The sequence below is a fragment of the Callithrix jacchus genome, chromosome 5 (assembly GCF_049354715.1).
Source record: "Callithrix jacchus isolate 240 chromosome 5, calJac240_pri, whole genome shotgun sequence".
Classification (NCBI taxonomy): Eukaryota; Metazoa; Chordata; class Mammalia; order Primates; family Cebidae; genus Callithrix; species Callithrix jacchus.
This window is the reverse complement of record NC_133506.1, coordinates 134,007,824-134,012,195: the sequence shown is the minus strand read 5'-3', so window position 1 is coordinate 134,012,195 and position 4,372 is coordinate 134,007,824.

Genomic DNA, 4,372 nt, shown 5'->3' with positions numbered 1-4,372 from the left:
TCAATATTGCTTTGGTTGGGTCGACACCTTCTTTGTGCATGTGCAAGGTAGGAACTAACTGTGGGAAGAACAGAGGAGCCCCGTTTGGGCTGCATGCCCCACCTGCATCCTCCCAGTGACTTCCCTTCTCTCTTTTATTTTTTTAGAGACACAGTCTCCTTTTGTTGCCCAGGCTGGTCTCGAACTCCAGGGTTCAAGTGATCCTCTTGCCTTGGCTTCCCAAAGTGCTGGAATTACAGGCTTGAGCCATCAAGCCTGGCCTCTGTTTTTCTTTTTAGAGACGGGGCGGCAGTCTCCCTATGTTGCCCAGGGTGGTCTCAAATTCCTGGGTTCAAGTGGTTCTCTCGCCTTGGCATCCCAAAGTGCTAGGATTATAGGCGTGAGCCATTGCACCTGGCTTCCCCTTCTCTTGAGCTGAGAGCTGGTTTCAGAAGATCTGTTATTGCACCTACATAAAGCTTAAATAGGGCCAGATGTGGTGGCTCGTACCTGTGGTCTCAGCTACTTGGGAGGCCAAGGTGAGAGGATCGATTGAACCCAGGCAGGAGCTTGAGGCTGCAGTGAGCTGTGGTTGTGATCAAAAGAGTGAGACCCTGTCTTATAAAAAAGAAAAAAAAAAGGCCAGGTTGGGTGGCTCATACCTATAATCTCAGCACTTTGGGAGACCGAGGTGGGCAGAACACTTGAGCTCAGGAGTTCAAGACCAGCCTGGCCAACACGGTGAAACCCTGTCTCTACTAACAATACAAAAATTAGCCAGGTGTGGTGGCTCATGCCTGTAATCCCAGCTACTCAGGAGGCTGAGGCAGGAGAATCGCTTGAACCTCAGAGGTGGAGGTTGCAGTGAGCAAAGATCACACCACCGCACTCCAGCCTGGTTGACAGAGCAAGACTCTATCTCAAAAAAAAAGAAAAAGAAAAAAGAAAAAGGAGAAAACAGCTTAATGCCACTGTTATCTAGAAGGAGTTTTCAGCACCACAGAGCCACATCTCTGTAGAATAGATGTGTATTTCACTCATGCTGCAGGGCTGCGAGACAGCCACATTAGCATCTATGCCCCATCTACTTGAGAAAGCCTGGGTTCAGTGTTTCCAACCCTAGATGTGCAGCTGGAACCGCTGATTAAATTGTCCCCTAGGCATTAGGCACCAGTCTTCGAGGGGCTACTCTGATGAATTCTGCTAGTATATTTCCCTCGAAATGGACCCAAATTATACCTTGGCCCAGTGTGAAAAGGCACTGCTTGAGAACCCATTATTTTTCACTATTCATCTTTCTTTCATCAACTTAGAACGCCAAGCCTGTCCCTAGGCTGTCAGGCCCTCTTCAAAGCCAGCGTCAGACCACTACCGCTGCAGTTGGGCACAATAGGCTTTTGATAGACAAAATTCCAGTTATAAGTGACAAAAAACAATGCTGCATCCAAGCCTCCTTTAAAAAAGATGAAATCTTGCTCTGTTGCCCAGGCTAGAATGGTGCAGTGGTGTGATCATGGCTCACTTCAGCCTCAACCTCCTAGGTATGAGCGATTCTCTCACCTCAGCCTCCAGAGTAGCTGGGACCACAGACACATCACACCATGCCAGGATAATTTTTTAAATTATTTTGGTAGACACAGGGTCTTGCTTTGTTACCCAGGCTGGTCTCAAACTCCTGGCCTCAAGCAATCCTCCTAGCTTGGCTTCCCAAAGTGCTGGGATTACAAGTGTGAGCCACCACACCCTGCCTCTCTTATTTTTAATTAATTAATTTATTTTAGACAGTGTCTCACTCTGTTGCCCAGGCTGGGGTGCGACTCATTGTAACCTCTGCCTCCCAGGTTCAAGCAATTCTCCTGCCTCAGCTTCCCAAATAACTGGGACTACAGGCACCCACCACCACTCCTGGCTTTTTTTTTTTTGTATTTTTAGTAGAGGCAGAGTTTCACCACGTTGGCCAGGCTGGTCTTGAACTCCTGACCTCAAGTGATCACCCACCTCGGCCTCCTAAAGTGTTGGGATTACAAGCATAAGCCACTGCACCCAGCCCTGGTTCTCTTCTTTTAAACTCATATTTAACTACCTGGAGCCAGCAGCTGGAGGACCAGCAGGTCTGGCCCTTGTGATGCCAGTGGGCAGAGCCCTCTGCTCCAGGCTGATGACATCATCTGCCACCTCCACCACAGGGCTGGGGAAGCAGCTGAAGCTGAGGCTGAGTCACTGTCAGAGTAGCTCAGCATCAACTGATTTCACTGCATTTGGCAAATGTGCCCCCACAGAAAATGAACCTGTTTCCCTGTCCAACAGGTCAGTTCATTCACTCAGGACATCAGGAAGCGAATCCCCTCGGTAGACTCAAAGCCACTGTCTGAGTCAAAGCCCAGCATTCTAAGGCCTTTTATGTGGGTCGGGCCATAGGTTGGAATCACGCACCTTTTCATTTCTTGTGGATACTGGTATCATTTGTGAGATGTGGCCATGATTGGGAGGCAGCCGAAGAGCTGGGAGGTCTCACCCCCAAGCACAACTCCAAGGCCTAGGAAGGGCTCAGCACCACCACCCAGACTTCCCCAGCACCTGCCTAGCCAGTCTGGCAGCCTGACAGGGACAGGGTTCCGCTCTCAGGGAGGCAGGCCTGCGCCTCCAAGCCCACATGGGGTTTCTGAGGGACAAACTCCTCGGGCAGCCGTGCTTTGGGCACTGAAGCACCTTCTCCGCATCCTGGGTGGTAGTTGGAAATGATATCCTGGAGAAATAACTTCCTCAAAGGGAAATGAGTTCGTGTTTTCTAGAGTGAAAGTTCCTCCCCGGACAAAGCTGGGACCTGCACTGGCTTTGAGTGACTAAATGTCTTTCTGGGAGACTCTGACTCACTGGGTAATGTGGAACAGGCAGTGCCCTCGGCTGCAAGGCCTCACTGACATCTCCCCGGAACCAGCCTGTGCGTCCCACTGCAGAGTGCACCTGCAGTGCCCGGGACATGCACTTCCATTTCCTCCAGCCTGTGCATCTTCCTGTTCCCACTCACAGCCTGCTACATGTGCCAGGACCAACAGCTGTGCAGGAATGCCCTTTCCTGTGGCATCCAGGGCGGAGCTCACTGTCTTCTCAGTACTTCTGCACACACCAGCCACACGTGTACAGATGTGCATGGCTATCTGCTGACCCGTCTTCCCACCGTTCAGAAAACAAAACCCCTGGGAGCTCACTGCAAGAGTTGTTCCAGCTTTGATTCTAGGACTTGGCACCCGGCACACAGCAGGAACACTCACAAATACCTGAGTGGACAAACAGATGTCACCCCTTTGTTTTGGGGATAATATGGAAATTCTGGAAGTCAAGGCCCCATTTCGTCCCATCCAGCTGAAAACAGGTGCAAATAATGTAGGCCAATCCCAGTGGAGAGAAAATCTGCAGCTTAGTTGGTCCTTTGCTTTGTTGAGGTAGATTCATCTGAGTTAGGAAATGCTTCGTGGTGGCAAGACAGGCTTGGGGCAGGCTGGGCTGCACAACTCATCCTCTCAACACAGACCTTGGGTGTCGAAAGTGAACACAGTGTAGTCCTTACAATGGGGAAAAGGAGGGGAATGGTATGCGAGACCCCCTGTACTAGCCTTACAACTCCCTGCAAACTTCCATTTCAAAATAAAAGATTAAAATGTACAGTGAGGATCTATGGAAGCCTTGGGGAGGTCTCAGCTCCATATGGCAGCCTTTTGGACAAAGCTGTCTGAAAATGGAACGGGGTGCTTTAAAGATAGCAGGGCACAGCCACACCCCCAAGCTGGCAGCGTCCTTCAGCAGTGAGGGCCCAGCTCTGGGGCCAGATTGCCTGGATTCAAATCCCAACCCTAAAACTTACTTGTTCTATTGTCTTGGACAAGTTATTTCACCTCTACAAAATCTACATTTCTGCATTAAAAAAAAAATGGCAGCTAGGCCAGGTGCAGTGGCTCATGCCTGTAATATCAACAATTTGGATGCTGAAGCAGGGTGATCACTTGAGCCCAGGAGTTTGAGACCAGTCTGGGCAACAAAGTGAGATCCAATATATATAAAAAAAATTGCTTTCAATTAGCCGGGTGTGATGGCGTGCGCCTGTAGTCCCAGCTTCTTGGGAGGCTGAGGTGGGAGGTTTGCTTGAACCCAAGAATTTGAGGTTGCAGTGAGCTATGGTCATGCCACTGCACTCCAGCCTGGGAGGGCAAGGCCTTGTCTCCCAGAAAAAAAAAATAGATAAAACCACATTAGACTTACTGGCAATCGTGAATTATTCCTTCCACATGATGGCAGCCTGCAATGGGGGCTCCAATTTGGCTTGCAGTCTCTTCTGGGCAGTGGGCACGGCCATTTCTACTTTCCAGGGTGGCAGGTGGCCCGAAGGGTTCTAACC